This window comes from Podarcis bocagei (assembly GCF_964188305.1).
Source record: "Podarcis bocagei genome assembly, chromosome: 5".
Taxonomy (NCBI): Eukaryota; Metazoa; Chordata; class Lepidosauria; order Squamata; family Lacertidae; genus Podarcis; species Podarcis bocagei.
The window spans coordinates 57,406,620-57,426,414 of NC_138129.1; the positions used below are offsets into that span (position 1 = coordinate 57,406,620).

The 19,795-nt window shown below is 42.3% G+C and overlaps 1 protein-coding gene and 1 long non-coding RNA gene across 3 annotated transcripts in view; one reads left to right on the forward strand and one right to left on the reverse strand.

Moving 5' to 3' along the window:
- The window catches only part of LOC308586515 (BEN domain-containing protein 5-like), a 753,040-nt gene that overhangs the window by 543,584 nt on the left and 189,661 nt on the right, over positions 1-19,795 (reverse strand). The window lies entirely within an intron of this gene.
- LOC308586564 overlaps positions 5,776-19,795 on the forward strand; it is a 64,286-nt gene continuing 50,266 nt past the window's right edge. Inside the window, exons 1-2 of the long non-coding RNA XR_014007948.1 lie at positions 5,776-5,846; positions 11,808-11,943. This is a non-coding gene — a long non-coding RNA (uncharacterized lncRNA). The remainder of the gene's footprint in view (positions 5,847-11,807; positions 11,944-19,795) is intronic.

The following is a 19,795-nucleotide window of genomic DNA, read 5'->3' on the forward strand; positions in this document are numbered from 1 at the left end:
GAGGGTCGAGGTTGAGGAAGCCTGCATCAGCACAACCAGACGCCTTCATCTGCCCCACCTGCAACAAAACATATCTCTCCCATATTGGTCTCTACAGTCACAGCAGGCACTGCAACCTTCCAACAGTTTGACTTCACCCCAAAATGTGCACGCCTCCCTTGTCTCCCGAAAGACGGATGCCAACAATCCTTAGCACACTTACTAGTGGAGAAATCCTATTGAATGTAATGTAACTTAAAGGTAAAGGTAAAGGGACCCCTGACTGTTAAGCCCAGTCGTGGACGACTCTGGGGTTGCTGCGCTCATCTCGCTTTATTGGCCGAGGGAGCCGGCGTACAGCTTCCGGGTCATGTGGCCAGCATGACTAAGCTGCTTCTGGCAAACCAGAACAGCGCACGGAAACGCCGTTTACCTTCCCGCTGGAGTGATACCTATTTATCTACTTGCACTTTGACGTGCTTTCGAACTGCTAGGTTAGCAAGAGCTGGGACCGAACAACGGGAGCTCACCCCGTCGTGGGGATTCGAACTGTCAACCTTCTGATCAGCAAGCCCTAGGCTCAGTGGTTTAGACCACAGCACCACCTGCGTCCCTGTAACTTACTTCTGAGTAAATATGCTTACAATTGCTCTGCCCATCACTCAGAATACAGTGACATTGAATTTATGTAATTATAGCTCCTTATTGTTGAAGCTCCTGACAAAATCTTCCAAAACTGTGCTTTTCTCTAAGAATGTCAATTGATATAAAAGTCCTGAAGTAAGGCAGATGGAATTTTTAAAGGTAAAGACTTTAGCCTCAAGCAAGCTGTCTCAAGATTAGAAGAATGATTAACACAAAAATAATTCAAGGCATAGATAAAAATTTGACAGATGTTTCCATTTCCTTGCCAATCCATTCTCCTGCATTTAGATACTGTGGACTAAACCAAGATGAGACCACTGAAAATACAATCACGTAGATGGCAAGGAGAAATTATGTTCTCAGTATACCTATGGTATATTAGGTCAGGAATTTCTTAGCCAATTGAGAATTCCATTAGCACAGAAATTACAGGAAGCAGAATCTAAGTTAGATATGGCATGCAACATATTTCTAGAGAAAACTGCAATGAAGCTTTAGCTTTTCCACGAGACCCTGTTTTTAGGTGTCTTGGTAACAATATTCATAGCCTCTCCCATTAGTTTGACAATGTTTCATATGCCTAAAGCTCTATTTTAGATTGGTCCTTAAAAAATCGACTTGAAAACAAGATACTTTGGAGCATATGTTCTTAAGAAGTATGACTGAGGTGTAGAATCTAAAATAATCCTACCATATTCAAACTAAAGGTTAGGATATTTTCTCACATTACATTTTGAATTTTGTACTTGTTCTAAACTCAAGGAGATAGTAACTATGATTAGACTTGCCTGTTAACAAAATGCATTGCCAGAACTAATAGGTGCACAAAGAGGTGCAAGTAGGCATAAGCTACCTTAACCTGGGCACTACCATAAGTGTCCAGATCAAGAGAAATAATAGTGCTGCTTTATTCTACCTTAGTCACAGTACATGTGGAGTATTGTGCCCAATTCGGGTACCACAATTTAAGGAGGGTATTGACAAGCTGGAACATGTGCAAAGGAGGGTGACCAAGATGATTTAAGGAGTCTGAAAACCAAGGTTTATTAGGAATGGCTCAAAGAGTTGGGTATGTTTAGCCTGGAAAAGAGGAGACTTGAGAGGAGATCTAATACCCACCTTCAAATATTTAAAGGGCTGTTACATGGAGGATGGAGTTAGCTTGGCTTCTCCTACTCCAGAGGCTAGGACCTGAATAAAAGGATCCATGTTACAAAAAGAAGATTCCAATGAAACATCAGAAAAGACTTTCTGACAGTAAGAGCTGTTTATAAGTGGAACAGACTCCCATGGAAGGCGATGGTCTCTCCTCCCTTGGAGGTTTTTAAGCAGAGGTTTGATGGTGATCTATTGTGGATGATTTAGAAGAGATCCCTGCATTGTTGGGGGTTGGACTAGATTACCCTGTGGCTCCCTTCTGACTCTACAGTTCTATGATTCTGTGATTTTATCCCTCTTCCATTCCTAGATAATCCATTTTGAAGATAGAAAGCTACATTTTTATCTCTACATACAATAATTAATCTGTATTTTTTATTTATTTGGGAGTTTTATATTTAGACAACAGTGGGGAATGAAGGGTTAAAATCTGCTACTCCCCAAAGCCAGAGCCATGCCTGTTTTGATTCTGTTCCCTGTGAGAAGCCCTGCTTGGATTTCATAGTTGAGCACACCTGCTTCAAGTGCTTTCCTCACCCTTAATTTGAATTTTTATATGACATTTTCTTCACTATATTCACCTTCACCCTCATAGTACTTAACTGGTGATAATACTCACAGCATAATACAGCAGTGCTGCAGCTTGAAGAAACCTTTATTTTCCTTTTCGGCATGCCTTTTAATTTGATCAAACTAGTATGTATCTAGTGTGGAACAGATGGTATATATTTGGGAAAGTTTTAAAAGGGAGACGCTGAAACACAACTCATCTAACTGCAACAAGGTTTTGCATATACTCATTGTACCATACCACTCTGATTAAAGTATCCATAGCAGTTCTATTGTTTCAGAATGTGAGTTGAAGTGATATTTCAGTAGGGAGAAAGTAAGCATCTCAGGGGTAGTAATTAATGAATAACCTGGGGGAGGGGGAGGGAGGGGAATCCGGCCCCATTGAGAGTTTCAGAATATCATCAACATCCCTTCCCCCTCAGTGCCCAAGAGGAAAAGTGTGTGTTGCTCCTGATGAGAAGTCCACAGGGCACAAGGAGTGGAGAATGCTCCGAGGGAACAAATTGTTTCATCAAAAAGTGTAGGACATGTAGAAAGACTGCTGGTTAGAAGCCTGGCACTGATCCTGGTTGTGCAGGATTCCCATTGCCTGTGGTGAGGGACCAGCAGTTTTTTTCTGGGGGTGCAAGGGACAAGGACACAGGTTTCAGAGAGCCTGATTCAGGGGTCCCTGGCTCTAGGCCCTTGCTTTCATTTCCTGGTCCCCAAGGTAAAAATTATATTCTTAAGGAATAAATCAAGGGATAGGTGTGTGCATGCAAGTAGAATTGACAAGCAACCTGCTCAATTCTGACTGTGAAGAAATGACCCCTGGAGCCCTTGAAGACCCACTATGACCAACCTGCGGCACACTGAGAGACCTTGTTACTGATGTCCCCACCAGCGTCTAATGCCACCGCCTGTGATGTGCTATGGGATCACTTTCAGGTTATGCAACCTGATTGTGTGAATAAGGTGCTTGAAGCTCTATGGCTCACCACATGCCCCATTGATCTCTGTCCCTTTGGGCTTATTAAGCCTAGAAGAGTTTTGACTGGTTGGGTCCTGACCATGGCTAATTTTTCATTGTGTGAAGGGGTGGACCCTTCCACTCTGAAAGAAGTGGTGGTACGGCTACTCCTAAAGAAGGCTAAAGAACTTTTAAAGAAGTTTCAGTCCTAGTAAAGCGGCAGGTATGCAGCCTAGGGGTCCAAATTTGTCACTGGAAGGCCAGGTGCCCCCAGTGGCTAGAAGCACCTTTTATTAGTTCTAGCTGGTAGAGCGGTTGCAACCATTCAGTACTGATCTGTGATTTTAAAAAACCCACCACCCTGCCAATATATATTTAAATGTATATTCTCTCTCAAAAGACGAATTTTAGATATGTATTTTGATATGTTTAAACTGCTGAGAACTGTATTGCCGTGTCATCTGCCTTGTTCAACGTGCTGCCCCTTGAAGTTAGATAGGCTCCACCATTTCACAAATTTTGCTGGATGTTTTAAAACTCTCCTATTTTCTACAGGCTGTACCAGAAGGATAAGTTGACAATCTTATATTTTTCTTTGGAAAACTGTTTTTATCTTTTGTTGTACAACACTATGGTAATTTGCAAGTTTTGATGGTTTATAAATATTCAAAGAAAACTGTGAAAAACAGTGAATAGCTGTGGTCTGAACTGCACAGTAGTCCAAAAGCTGTGGGTCAGGTCTTATTTCATATAGGAATTTGCAAAGATCCAATTCCTCAGGCATCCCTCAGTAGGTACTGTGCTGTCAAGGTGAGAATTTGTCCTTTTATATGCAAGTGTAACCTTGCCAATGCAGCATAAAGGATAACAGGAAGAAGGAAGCAGAGAAGATGAGAATCGCAGAGCTGCCTAACAGCATTAGTTCAACTTTATTATGAAAGTGTTTTTAAATTCATGTAGGGATGTAGAGAAAATGAATCACATCTGAGTGTCTATTATTTTTTGCATCTGGATATCACTAGGAAGTAACTGGACATAAATTTTACACTGATTCCAGACTGAGAAATACTGTATGATGGGTTAGCAGCAATCACCAGATCACTTCTGACAGAGAACTACTATGGGGACTTGGAAAACTCACATCAGTGCTTTAAGTCTTTGAACCAAAATCACCTGTGTGGCATTTACTACACTTGACATCCTGAATCTGAAATTATTCCCTAGCTATGCAAGGTCAGCTCTCCTCCTCAGAGAAATTGTAATAATAATAGCAGAAGGGACTGCTATATAATTGTTAAGGTGACATATATTCAGGGGACTCTTTGGGTCTATTTCATTGGCTCCCAGCCCTGAAATGTCATATATTCATAAACTCTGTGATAAACTTGACTAACAAAATGACAGGCCCAATTTCAGGTTATTGTGGGTCCTGAACATACACTTTTACACACGCTGGGGCAGCTGAATGGATGAGATGGTCTTCTCTCCTATGTTGGCGGTGATTGCTGCTCCTGCTCCACTTTGCCATTTCCACTTTACAGGGAAGGGCTCATTGGTAGAACATCTACTTTGCACTCAGAAGGTCCCAGATTCAATCCCTGGCATCTTCAGGCAGGGCAGAGGGAGAACCCTGTCTGAAACCTTGGCGAGTCATGGCTAGTCAGTGCAGGCAATACTGAGCTATATGGACCAAGTCTGAGTCAGTATAAGGCAGTTTCCTACATTTACTTACTTGCTCCTTGGACCCACACTAGTGGCACTGAGGAGTAGAAGCAATTGCTATCATTGCTGCTTTATCTGCCTGCTTCCACCTCCTAGAGTCAATGGGATAGCAGAAGCAAGGAGGATGAGCACGAACTAGGGAAGGTCTAAAATCAACCACACCAAAACACCACCTTGTTTACTGAATGCAGAGTTGGGGATACATTTCAGTGATTTAGAAGGGGAGAACCATAAAAGGAATGAAAGTAAAGAAAGAACGCCCTTGGTTGCTGGCGGGAGCCATCATTGTGAGGTTAAATCCAGTTGAGAGCAGTGCTTCCTGCCCTTACTCGGGAGTCTCAAAAGAAAAAGAAAAAAAAAACACAGCACAGACAGTACTTGGGAGTGCACACTGAAAAAGACTTGTGAGGAGCAGTTTTGTGAAGCTCCCAACTTCAATTAAAAACAGTTCTGAAAATAACTTTTGGCTCCACCATAGCAGAAACTGCCATACAATGGGAAACAAATGCTAGAGGGTGAGTCAAGAGGGACTTGGCCAGTATGGTGGAGCCATAGCAATAGCTTCCCTTCAGCAGTGCTGCAGCCACATACTGGGAGGGGTAAGATCGGGGCTATGTGGGTGAGCCAGTCCAGCTGCATGTGCAGCTCCACCCCCACTGTCTGTAAGGGGCAGTGACCCTGTTGCCAGGAGACTATTGTGGCGATTCCACCCTACAAGGCAAGTTGCTTCTGCAGTAAGCTAGTGAGCAAATGTAGCCACAGCAGATCCCTTCCTACCACCAGACTGGTCCCTCTTTGCGCCAAAGCAGTGAGAAGAAAGGTGAGCTGCTGTCATCTGGCACAATTTGGAGGACTCAGGAAGTGCTTCTCAGCAGGTTCCTTTACGAACATAATTCTTTTGCATCTAAAAGGAATACAGTTGCAGACTGTAGATGTCTCCGTAAAATGCACTGAGAAGTGTTTAATAGCTAGATCTTCTCAAGTTTCCCATGAGCCTCACAAATTTTACTCAGGGCTCTGACAATCCAACACAACTATATGCATCAAGCCCCTAACCCAGTGTTTCCCAACCACTGTTCCGCGGCACACTAGTGTGCCGTGAGATGTTGCCTGGTGTGCCGCGGGAAAAATTAAAAAATTTGAAAGATTTTTTTTTAAGTCAAATTTTCGATTGGGGCGCCGTCACTAGATGACCCCTGGGGTTCCCTCCCTCCCTCCCGCTCTGCGCCTCCCTCCTCCTCCTCCTCCTCCGGGGAGGCCCTTCCTGGCTCTCGGCCAAAGCTTGGCAGCTGCCACTCACTCACTCGCTCGCCCACCCGTCCCTCCATCCCTGCACCCGGCCTCTCCCCCTCCGTCCCCGGCGCGGGGGCTGCTGGGATCCATAGTCCCCTCGCCCTTGGGCTCCGCACCCGCGCGGGGTGCGCGAACTACGTTTCCCAGCGTGGCCTGGCGGGCCGGGCATTTTGTTTGAAGCGCTCTTCTCCCGGCCATGGAATGAGCGCAGCGGCGGCGGTCGGGCGGGCAGGGGCTCTTCCGCGCAGACCCCGCGCAGCCTGCCTGCGCCCCTGCGGAGATCGGGCGGCAGGATGGAGCCCGGGGATCCCCGCGGAGGCGGAGGCGGAGGCTGCCCCCCAGGTAGGGCTGCGTCGGGGGGGTGTTTATTTTTGCAATGCTGCATCCGCGCCGGAGGGGACGCATTGGACCGCGGAGAGATCCCTTGGCGGGCGTGCAAGGCAATGCATGCGTGCAGGCGTTGCATGGAGTGCAGTGCAATGCAATGGCAATGGCAACGCGGCGCCCTGCATGCATGCATGCAACTTCCACCGGCGCTCCGGACTTGGCAGGTGAGGGGGGTCCCCAGTGGGCGGCAGAGAGAGCCGGGAGGGCGAAGGGGAGCCGGGGGGGAGCAGCGCTGCTCCCCGAGCTGAGCCCGGGGGGAAACTTCGGCGTCGTTGCGCCGGGTGTTGGAAGCGGAGGCTGGCGGGGGCCCCTCACCTGCAAAACCTGGTCGCCTCTCATATATTTCGTGCATTGCATTCATCGCCCGCTTTCTCCTCCAAGGAGCTCCCGGGGGCGCGCGTGGTTCTCCCCGTGTTATCCTCGCAACAACAGCCCTGCGAGGTGGGTCAGGCGAGTGGCCCAAGGGAGCACCCAGGGATTGTCCTGGCCAGGTGGGGTGATTTGAACCCTGCTCTCTGCCCGGTCTTTGTCCTCATTTAGCCCCCACATGTGCATGACTGTGCATGACTGAGGTTTTCCCCCCTCGTCTTGGCTATGGTGTGAGTCTGTCCTGTTAATTAATGGGGTTCTGCCTTTGGAGAAGATGAGCCAGCCCTCAAGGAGGTGATTATGTAATTTGCTAGCAATTCATGTCCTTCCCGGCGTGACGCTGTGCGCTGACGTCACGGGGCTGTGATGGTGGTGTGCCTCGAGATTTTTTTTCATGAAACAAGTGTGCCTTTGCCCAAAAAAGGTTGGGAAACACTGCCCTAACCAAAGTGCTCCTCACCAAAATGCCTAAACTATCTTACTCCTGTCCTGCTGACATTATTTCCAGTTTGTCTACTCTGGAATAGAGCCCAGCTGGGTTCTTGGCATACAGTTCCATGATGACAGTTTACAGTAAGAGTTCTCTTAATGTTAAGTATATTATATACTTTGAGGCCATTATATTAAATATCTTTGTATGGCAAAATTGAAAGGTTTATTTTTATAGAGCTACAAATACCATGGGAATTCATTAAAAAGGCTTAATGTATAAAAACAGAGGTGGGGGAGTAGAAAGCTGTATGTATTCTTTTAAATTATCCCAGTTTTCATAAAGTTTGATTATACCCCCTACAAGGTATGAATGCAAGTGTAAGAAAGTGTAAGATTAAGACACTTAAAAAAATTATATACAACACATTCATTATCATTCAAGGAAACAGTTGTATGCCACAAAAAAATGTTTCACTCCAAGTGTTTCAGCACTTACAAACTCAATTTCTAAATATGTGATACCGTAATTAAAACCCAGAAAGGCCTTCAGGAAAAGGGGGGCCATTTTGAAATGGATCCTACAAGCACTAGTCTCATTAGGCAAGCTACACATACAAACTACATTTGATCACCACCAACCCCTCTAGGAGTATCTATGCATATTTCTTAACCATAGAAGAGCCTTCATAACAAGGTACTTTTAAAATCTCCTATTTAAATGTGTATTTCACTCTTCAAACAGAGACTGATATGTGAAGAGTGCAATTAATTTAAAAGAATTTTTTCCCAGTACTCTTACCTTCCTGCTCCCAAAGCAAAACAGGGTATTTTTTATGTGCACCAATTTGCTTTAATTCTTTGGTCAGAGTAAACCATAGCAAGTACTGCTTAGTGATATGCAGACTGGCATTAATTAAAATGTAACTAGATGTGTTTTACAGTCCAATTTTTAAACTCTTGTTATATTCACTGAGTACAGAATTACTTCGGAATATAATCATATTAAGTTTGGCTCTAGCTGTATTAACAATAATGCTTTGTAGTAAAATTCAACTTGTACCATGTAAGCACTTGCATACTCTTAATCAAACATTGCAGTGCAATATAATCTAAAATGAACATTCAAATCTCCTAATCTATGACCAACTTCCTAGCAATTACATAATATACAACCTTTTACAGGTGATTGTGGGCAGAGAAATTTTGCTAACCGGAGGAAAATGTATTTTTTGCCACTTGAAAATGGGCTTTGTTTTCTGATGGTTATAGTAGGCTTGCCATATGTCAGGAAAATTCCTGACATGTCCTGGTTTGTGGGTTTAAAAATGGCGTCCGGGGGGGGGGGATTTTGACAAATTGGCAAAATGTCAGTGAAAACCCAGATGTATGGCAACGTGATGGAAAAAGCAGAAACAGATCAAAAAGCTCTAAATCACTATTTTGGGGTTAGGCTTCCCCAAAAAAAGGACAACAATTTTGGTGGTTTCCTAAGCTCAACAACTTTGTGAGTGTCAGAAATTTTACTTTTTGAAATATGGCAACCCTATGGTTATAGTTTCCCTATCCATTAGGTAATGCTATCCAATTTGGCTTTCACTGACTTTTTTAACTACCATAGTTCACCACCTCCAGATTTTTCAATATAAAAATTACCATATTTCTCTGTATCATGAATGCTAGATGAAACCTGGAATCTGCATACGACCTACTAAAGTTTCACCTAATCAGGTTTGCTATTCTCTTGTACACTTCATTTTAGGACTGTAACAAAAAAACAAAAGCTATAGTTTCAATATCAAACCATTTTCACCTCTGCCCACACAGATGCTAAACATCCAACATGAGGAATTTTTCTAGAGAACTCAAAAGCTTGCTTACTACTTTGTGACATCAAACAAAGGCATGACCCAATGGTAGATTTTGCCGTTTTTCTTAAGAACCTACATAGCATCCTTTGCTTTTTGTGTTTGCTTAGATCAGGGATAAAGAATCTGCGGCTCCCAAGTTGTAGTTGGACTACAACTTCAATCATTCCTGACCATTGGCTATGCTAGCTGGAGCTGATGAAGTTGGAGTCCAATGAACTTTGGGAGGGCCGCAAGTTCCCCAGTCCCAGCTTCAGTGCTCTTTAACAACTATGGCTGGTTTTATTGGTTGGTTGGTTGGTTGGTTGGTTGGTTGGTTGGTTGGTTGGTTGGTTGGTTGTGGTGAGGGAAAGGGTAGGGTTTAGATATACTTCTATTGCTATTGAATATTCTTGCCTTTTCTCAGTTATGCTTCTTGTGCTAATCTTAAAATGATCATAAATGAATAATCCGATTAGAACTGAGCTGAAATTTGCCAGAGAAGATATTTTCTGATACTATTTCTGAGAATTTTATACCCCACATCTGAAAAAAAAGACCATTTTGCAAAGTATTTTCATTTGGTTTTCTTTGTTTCTGCTACATTTAGGTACCATTGTTTGTTTGATTGTAAGTTGTCCAGAGAGTTTCACTTTATGGGATGCCATCAAATGCTGAAAAAAATAAAATATTTTTGCCTCCACCTGCCTTGCCCACTTTGGCGATTGCCACCAGGGGTGCCAACTTGAATAAAATATTGTGGGGGACAGGGTAAGCCCAGCCCCACATAATCGATCACATGACGCAGTGCACACACACCATTTAAATAGGAATGCCCATCAACTTTGTGGGGGCCCTGCCCCCTCAAATATCTTATTGTGGGGGCTGAAGCCCCCATAGCCCCTAGGAGTTGGCTCCTATGATGGCCACCATTTTTTCCTCACAGTGCCCTGTAATGATGCTAGGTCAGGGGCAAGGCAGAATATGCAAAATGGTAACCAGCTTGACAACATAATCGCTGTGACTTCTTACAGCAGTAGCAAGCGGAGTGAGAGAGGGAGAGTTGAGGGAAAAGGCAGAAGCCTTGCCTTCTGTTGCTGGTATGGAATGTTTACTTGAAATAAAACTGGTTCAGAAATGGAAACTTTGTCATTCTCCAGATGTTAGAATCATAGAATTATAGAATCATAGAATCATAGAATCATAGAATCATAGAGTTGGAATAGACCACAAGGGCCATCGAGTCCAACCCCCTGCCAAGCAGGAAACACCATCAGAGCACTCCTGACATATGGTTGTCAAGCCTCTGCTTAAAGACCTCCAAAGTAGGAGACTCCACCACACTCCTTGGCAGCAAATTCCACTGTCGAACAGCTCTTACTGTCAGGAAGTTCTTCCTAATGTTTAGGTGGAATCTTCTTTCTTGTAGTTTGGATCCATTGCTCCGTGTCCGCTTCTCTGGAGCAGCAGAAAACAACCTTTTCCCCTCCTCTATATGACATCCTTTTATATATTTGAACATGGCTATCATATCACCCCTTAACCTCCTCTTCTCCAGGCTAAACATGCCCAGCTCCCTTAGCCGTTCCTCATAAGGCATCGTTTCCAGACCTTTGACCATTTTGGTTGCCCTCCTCTGGACACGTTCCAATTTGTCAGTGTCCTTCTTGAACTGTGGTGCCCAGAACTGGACACAGTACTCCAGGTGAGGTCTGACCAGAGCAGAATACAGTGGCACTATTACTTCCCTTGATCTAGATGCTATACTCCTATTGATGCAGCCCAGAATTGCATTGGCTTTTTTAGCTGCCGCGTCACACTGTTGGCTCATGTCAAGTTTGTGGTCAACAAAGACTCCTAGATCCTTTTCACGTGTACTGCTCTCAAGCCAGGTGTCACCCAGGTGTCATGTTAATGGACTCCAGCTCCCATCGGCCCCAGACAACCTGGCAAATGGTCATGGGTGATGAAAAATGTAGTTTAGCAATATGGAGAGGATCACAGTTTCCCCACCCTTGCACTAGCTACCTTCAGATCTTCACAGCTTTGCTGAAGAGCCCAGGGCTTCTGTCAAGTCATAATGCAAAGGTGTTCAGGCATCTTAAATAATCCTTGTTTTATTGCACCTCCGCTATCCTTTATTGGTGTGCCATCCTTAGCTATTGAAGTTTATATTGTTTTATATTGGGTCCCTTATATGTAACTAAAAGATGCAGTATTTTTAAAGCTAAAATCAAGAAGAAACAACGTAACCAAATATTATTCAAGTCAACCATGACATGGCATGTAATCAAAATACAATCACTGATGGGGAAAGCATTTTCATAGCCACTGTCCATTTTGTATGAAATATGCATTAAATTATTAATAAGTCCTCTTAGGATAAAAATGTCAGAGCTTTTTAATATATGTTACCAGCAGCAGTTCAAAACAGTTATTGTTTGCCTTCACCACAGAAATGCTATTAAGCCTGTGGCTGTGAGTGACTGAATCATCTAATCCAGCGCAGTAAAATTGACTATATAATCTGTCGGAGAGACGCTACATCTACCATCAAAGCCAGCAAAGCAGAACCCCACATTCTATTTTCAGGTTCCAATTTTTATCAATACCTTACTGTGATGTGACTGATGCTTAGTATTACCTGAGAATGATAATAACAAAATTCCTGATATGCCAATTTCAAAAATCTAATGCACAAGAAACATATCTGGAGCAGCAGTTTCAGCAGTAATGGTGCAAATTACATCATTTGTAACCATTTTAAGGAAAGGATACCTTCAAACAACGATAAAATATGGGTGCAGTTCTGTATACATTTTTCTTTTGATATACTGCAAGCCATCCATGAAGTTTATTAATCTTTGCCACTTTTTCTATCAGTCATGAAGCTGTAGCTTTCGCTTGCATAGATATCTGGCTCAGAAGCAAAATAAGGTGTTTGTGGATGGGGGCAGGGGAGGCCCGAAAACGTATTTTAAGAGGCACAGTACCTGGCTGCAGCAGACAAATTGCAGCTCTCAACTAGCACTTACCTGGTCTTGGTACACAAGGTTCAAAGTGATGGGGATATATGGATATAGATTAGAATTGCCACTGAAATCCTGTGTAAAATTAAATTCAAAGCAAAAGAGGGGGCTCCTCCTCAAGTGAAACATCAGAGTAATTTGTACAGAAGCCAAGAGAGTTTTAATAATACTAGCACAACCTCATGCAGAAGCAGCAGCCATCAAAAGCATAGGAAACTAACTCATCAGGCATAAAGAGCACATATGGTCACATACCCACATTACAATCATCACATGAAAGACATTTTAAATGTATATAGTTTGTGTTTCTATGTATATCCTGTTTTTCTGCCGCAAGGTACTCAACACAGCTTGCAGCCAGTAACTAAAACATATGAGCACACACTTCGGATTTCTCAGATCACTCCACATGAAAGCTGTTACCATACAGTGGTACCTCAGGTTAAGTACTTAATTCGTTCCGGAGGTCCGTTCTTAACCTAAAACTGTTCTTAACCTGAAGCACCACTTTAGCTAATGGGGCCTCCTGCTGCTGCCGCGCCGCCAGAGCCTGATTTCTGTTCTTATCCTGAAGCAAAGTTCTTAAACTGAAGCACTATTTCTGGGTTAGCAGAGTGTGTAACCTGAAGCATATGTAACCTGAGGTACCACTGTACAGTATGTCATTCATGTACAGTGGTTTGTATGGGCTGAATAGTTTTCTTTATGCCATGGTGGGGGTGGGGACTATGATTCTCTCTACACTGGTGCAACTTGTGAGATGTGGCATTGCAAAATGAGAGTGTTGTCCACCCACAACATTGCAGCTGAAACACAAAGGGGCCACCATGTCTCATAGTCACTGTCTGCTTGGAATACAACACCTGCAAATGCAGACTTATGTATTCAGCTTTATTTAAGATAGTGGTCATCATGTACTCAAACATTTATAGCATGTTAAGGCAGGAACAACATGTAGAATTTAAAATAGAATCTGGAATCTTGTGTGATATGATGAAAATTTTACAGTTTAATAATTCAAACCATAGAGAAGCATCTCACAATCTTGAGTTCCCAGATATTCTTGAACTACAACTCCCGTCATCTCTGACCACTGGCCATGCTGGCTAGGAATGATGGAATTGTAGTCCAACAACACCTGGGAACCCAAGGTTGAGAAAGGCGGCTTACACAAAAGTGAAGGGGACTGCCAGTCACTTTCACTTTCAGTGCACAATTTCTGCCTTAAACATGTTGTAAAACTGTTTAAATGGCTTGTATTCTGTATCATGTTGCATATTTTAAGGTTCACATTTTATGTAAATGGGGGAAGTTCTCTCATTAAAAATTACAATAGTGATTTTATTGTTTGATCTTTTTGGAAACTACTTTGAGGGTTGTTTTTATTTTTAAAAAAGCAATGAAGTGATGTGTGTGTGTGTGTGTGTGTGTGTGTGTGTGTGTGTACACACACACACACACATTAAATAAATAACTAAAATTCATAAAAATCTTGAGAAACAGGAATCAAGCCAATTTTCTCACTCAGGGACTCAGGCTGCTAGACCTTTTAGCTCAGCTACCAGCATGCAGGTTACTGTAACAAGTGGTAGAGTGTCTACGGTCAGTGCAGTGCTTTCACTTGATTGTGCCTTGAACATAAAGAGCAATTCAAAGTCAAAGTTCAAAATTGGATGCAAAAATATACAGTATTGATTTAGCAGTGTACAACACAGTAACAGCTGCAGAAATTTTAGGGCAACGGCAAAAAGCAAAGGTGCAGGGAAAGGATTTTTGCTATTATTCCAAGTAAAAGTGGTTTCTGTGAAACGTCAAACCCAATTTCATGTCTGAACATCACTTGCCTCTTTCAGCCCAGGCCAATGCACTTCTATTGAAGTAGAACCCTTAAGACAGATGAATGCTTGTAGTTTGTCAAAGATATTTCTGAATTCAGAATCCCTCAGGCTAGAAGCCCCCATATTTCAAATAAATGACTCGATCTCACAGCCTTGTTCCATCATTTCAGGAAATTCAGGAAAACAGTTACAGTAACAAAAATGACTCAAACTTTAGATGTCACAGAAGACAATACAATACCAACTGTGTATTTTAGCTTCCTGTGTAAGATGGTTCATTAGATTCATCACTAGGAGATGGCTCAGAGATAATGTCAGTTCCACTGTTTTTTTGCTCAAATACACTCCAGGAAATCAAACTAGGACTAATGGGTTAATTTGTCTCCTCAATTGAGTGTCCTGGTTCCTTCCACAGATGGCTGCATGCTTTAATGCAGTTTCTGGAATTCAGATGTTCTTTACAAAGTTATCGTGTTGAAAAGGTCCATAGAAACTACCACTATTTTGTAAATACAAGGTTCTAAACTGTACTTCACAATCTATTGAATCCACTAATGGTTTGTGGTTCACATGTTACAATTTATTATCTATTAACAAGTGAACATTGTGAGGTGCACTCCCAACCGCACAATAATTAGCATTATGTTATCATTTTAAAATAACCACCGTATTTTTTTGAACAGGAATAATAGAAAAAAATCATTTAACTATTTGGATGCTGAAGGATATAAAAGCTCTATCAGCAGAAGGTACAAACATACAAAGCAAAGTGTTGGCATATCCATGGATGCCAAGAAGTGAGCGCGCGCGCACACACACACACACACACACACACAACAAACAACTGGATGCTATACATAAAACTGTGGCCATGGACCGCATTTAGTTCATCAGCTCCCATTATGAAATCCAGAGAAGCCCAGATTTCATTTACAAATCTTAAGGTTGAAGCTGTATGTTTGAAAATGTAAAAGAGACTCCCACATGTACCTCGGATTTTGTCTGATGGTATGAAGCAAACTTCACATCTCAATTGCTGGCCAGCAGGGGGGAGGGTGAGCAACCAAGTGCCCCCTCAGCCCATCTTTAAGGTGAGCAAATGATGAAAAGCATGGATCAATAAAGTGTGATCCAGTACACTGAGAGAGAGTGGCATATCTCCTCAAGTTACAGCAGCAACAGTCCATGTGGTGCCTTGAGGTGCTTAGCACCCTTGACTCCCACTGTCCATGACCAGCGCTTTTTCCTAGGTGTCAGTACTCACCACGAAGTTGTTACAGTAAGCGCCACTCTTTTTAACAAAAAGAGGTGCTGGTACTGTGTACTGTTGAGTACTCCCTGGGAAAAAGCAGTTTCTATTACCAATGGCCATGCTGGCTAAAGCTTATGGGAGATGGAGTCCACAGCATCTGAAGTGAAACCTCTTGGCTACCAGTGAGTTACAGGGTACCTGTGCGGTTGTGGAGAATGTTAGTTATTCAATGCTTGTTGCAGATCTTTACTGATTAATAAAGTTGCAAGTATGACTTAATTTCTATCTGGGGTTTTTTGTATTCTTATACCATTCTATTGTATTTATAAAATAATAAATTCACTGAATTAAAAAGTAAGAATGTAAAGTTAAGGACCTTGCATCCAAATACTAGCATATGTCTTCATTCAGGGTGGGTGTGGGGAGAAGGTGGCAATGAGGAAGCACCAACCTCTAATGCAGGGGTAGCCAACATGGTGCCCTCCAGATTCTTGCCCTTCTTTTTGGCAGGGATTGTATTTTATTAGGCCTGTGTGTGTCATTTTACATCCTGCTTCCAGAACCTTAAAATCATTGCACAGCCTATTCCTTGGTGAGGAGGCTGCATACTAGCTATGTTTCGGGAAAAAGCAGTCAAATGAAAGACTACAAAAAGTGGAAAGTGGGACCACAAACCTGCCGCCAAAGACCAAAACACAAATGGGGACACACACAGTCTGGGTTTGCTTTGCCCCTAACCGCCATTCATTGGTCAGAAAATGTGTGCCTACAAACATAAGTTCTGAATTCCCAGTCATTTGGCAAAGTACTGATTGTTTGTTTGGACTAGAGCCTCGGTCATAGAATCATAGAATCATAGAATCATAGGTCGTATGTATAGAGGCCCCTATGCATAATTTCCAACCAATATAGTCTCATTTCATACCTCTATACATTTTGGGCCATCTGTACAGGGCTTTCATGATGCAGACATGAGTTAAAGAAGATATCTTTCTTTTAAAAGCCATGTTGTACAAGGAAGGCCCCATCCCCTGCATGTACACAAACAAATAAAGAGAGACACTTGTTTTATCTTGCCGCCACCCTTTTTTCTGTACACGTGGCTGCTGGAAAGTTTTGACAAGGTATATTTGTTTTTTGTTAGCATTCATAAAAGGTGTGAATAAGATTCTAAACTTTTTAGTACAAAGCAAATCCAAACAAAGAGAACACTCAAATTAAAGCTCTTTCATTTTTTTCTCCAAGACACAGCAGCCTTTTCTAAGCTTTATTAGAAAATTATCATGCCAGCTGTCTCTTTTCCTTGACTGTTATTCACACAATATGCCTCTCTCTTGTTTCTTTTCAGCTTTGTACATGTATAATAATGAGTTTTTCTAGAATGGAAAACCCAGTGGAATATTAAAATTGCAAAGAGCAGTTCTTCAAGTTAATTTCGCCAAAGTGCATCACAACACAATACAACATTGTAAGAATGAATATCTAATAGGGCCTCATTCATGGAAATTAATTAAAAAATGTTATTCTGAATATAGCTTTTCATATATGTACCATTGTCTATTGGCAATAATTTTAAGAAGTTAAACATTTATGAAAATAAATTGTTCAAGACCTATTTAATGGATTATGTTATGAACAGCGAGCTACCCTTTATTTTTAGGAATTAAAACTGTGGATTTGGTTGAGAGATGTGTATACTATTATGATTCTTCAGGAAAAAAGAAGGATATTTTTAGTCAAGCTGTAGCTTTATTTAGAACAAATTAGATGATCAGCACCACTGTTGTGCCTTTGGGCCAAACTAATTGTAGCACGTCTTAGCTCATTATTACTTAACCAACGGCAGTGGGGGTGGGGAGGAATCCACATGAGGACTGCAGTGTTGAGGCTAACCCCCTTCCTCCCATGCTGTTTTGCCATCAAAAAATGCCAAAATGGGCTGCAAACAACTTCTTTGGGAGTGAACAGAGTGATTTTAAGAAGGAACTCTGCATTGGAGGAGAGGTTTAAAGTGTTTTTTAAAATCCCCATCCTCCACCACCCAGCTGCTTTTTTTGTTAAGAATTAACAAAACTAAGCACAGATGAAGAAACACATTACTGTGTTGGTTCACATGATATGCAGAAGCCAAACTTCAGTTTAGTCGGATTGCATGAATGTGCAGGCTCCTGAAAAGGAGCTTATTCCTCCCTGGTCCTTTTTTGCCTGCCATGCTAAACCAAGTCAAGGATTGGCTTAACAAGTCATCTGAAGCTCCATTTGCCATTAGCTCTAGTTCTCCCTACTGTCAATCCCTCTGCCTTTTACTGTAACAGTCCCAATAGGCAGCAGCCTCTACAAGCCTCCATGGTAATAAAAAGCAGCTGCCACGTGACTAAGTTAGTGTTTCAAGGGCCCCTTAACCAATCAAAAATGGATTAAACAAATGTATACTATATGAACAGATACAATAACAGAAGAATGAAGAGACTGGTAGTGCAACAACACATGGATGGCCGAAGGTTCTCCCATCCTGATCTAATCCATGCATAGGGGTATGTATGGCATTGATATTGCAGCATTCAGAGTGCAGAGTATAAAACACAAAATGTTTAATAAATACAGCGTAATTCAGATCACTACATCTCAAGCATGCTAAATAAGATCATACTGTACAATTAGCAGCCCTATTTTGTGTACACCGTCACTGGTATACACCAAAATCTTAAGAAAACAAACTCAACATGCATCTGGCAGGCACACCAGAAAATAGTCACTGAGTGGATCTCAAATGCCTTCTTAATAAGCCAATGCTTTGGGGGCAATACTTTCTGGATTATTTTGAAAGTAACAGCTAAAACAGCTGAGTATATGGGCAGTTCCCTTTGCTAAACTAAATGGGGTGGGGGGGAACCTTAGTTGATCTTTAAATGGTATGGCAGGTTTAGGGTGGGAGTAGTTACAAACACAAGCAAATGTTACAAAGGTCTGATTCACATATAACACTAAACCAAACCATGGCTTAGTGCAAATGTGTTGTGTCTAAATGTGGGCTCATGATTTGTTTGGAGGAAACAAACCATGAACCCACAATTGGACACAACACAAGTAGTAAACCAAGAACTAACTTTGGTTACAGTTCGTGGTTTGTCTGAAGTAAGCTGTGGTTTGGTTTAATGCTGCGTGCAAACTGGACCAAAATTTCTTTGGATTTTCTCCTAAAAGAGTTATTCATTTTTCTAACTGTCAACCAAACTTCTCCAAGGACTAGCAGCACTGCTATAAAAAAATCTGCCTTTTCTGAAGCATGAAAACATATGTGCTAAGACAAATAAGCAATTACATATGTCTTTGGATAAGTTTAAAATGCAGTGCTGTTCCAGGACAAAGCAGCAATAGGAAGAATGAAATAGCATTGAAGAAGCCACTACCATCATTTGCCCAAGAATACTGTTGCATGCCACCCCAATCTCTGAGCAGTTTGTTCTAGGGGTTCCAGGCACCTACCCAGGTTTCATGTTTCCTTCAGAATGAGGCACAGTGGAAACTGTGGTGTCTTTATGATATATGGTTTACTTACACACATATATAACCTGAACCTACAATGAAGGGGGGGCTCACAACATTAATACCCCAAGAGTGCCTTGCTTCCCCAATAGTTTTGCTTCCCTGGATTCAAACAAAAATCTATATCACTCTGTCTCTCTCTTCTCCCAGCTTGCTACTTTTCTTCTAGCTCACATCACTTCACTATCTGCTCACAACTCTGGCTTTTTATGTCTGTTGTTGTTTAGTTGTTTAGTCGTGTCTTACTCTTCGTGACCCCATGGACCAGAGCACACCAGGCACTCCTGTCTTCCACTGCCTCCCGCAGTTTGGTCAAACTCATGTTGGTAGCTTCGAGAACACTGTCCAACCATCTCGTCCTCTGTCGTCCCCTTCTCCTTGTGCCCTCCATCTTTCCCAACATCAGGGTCTTTTCCAGGGAGTCTTCTCTTCTCATGAGGTGGCCAAAGTATTGGAGCCTCAGCTTCAGGATCTGTCCTTCCAGTGAGCACTCAGGACTGATTTCTTTAAGAATGGAGAGGTTTGATCTTCTTGCAGTCCATGGGACTCTCAAGAGTCTCCTCCAACACCATAATTCAAAAGCATCAATTCTTCGGCGATCAGCCTTCTTTATGGTCCAGCTCTCACTTCCATACATCACTACTGGGAAAACCATAGCTTTAACTATACAGACCTTTGTTGGCAAGGCGATGTCTCTGCTTTTTAAGATGCTCCCTAGGTTTGTCATTGCTTTCCTCCCAAGAAGCAGGCGACTTTTAATTTCATGACTGCTGTCACCA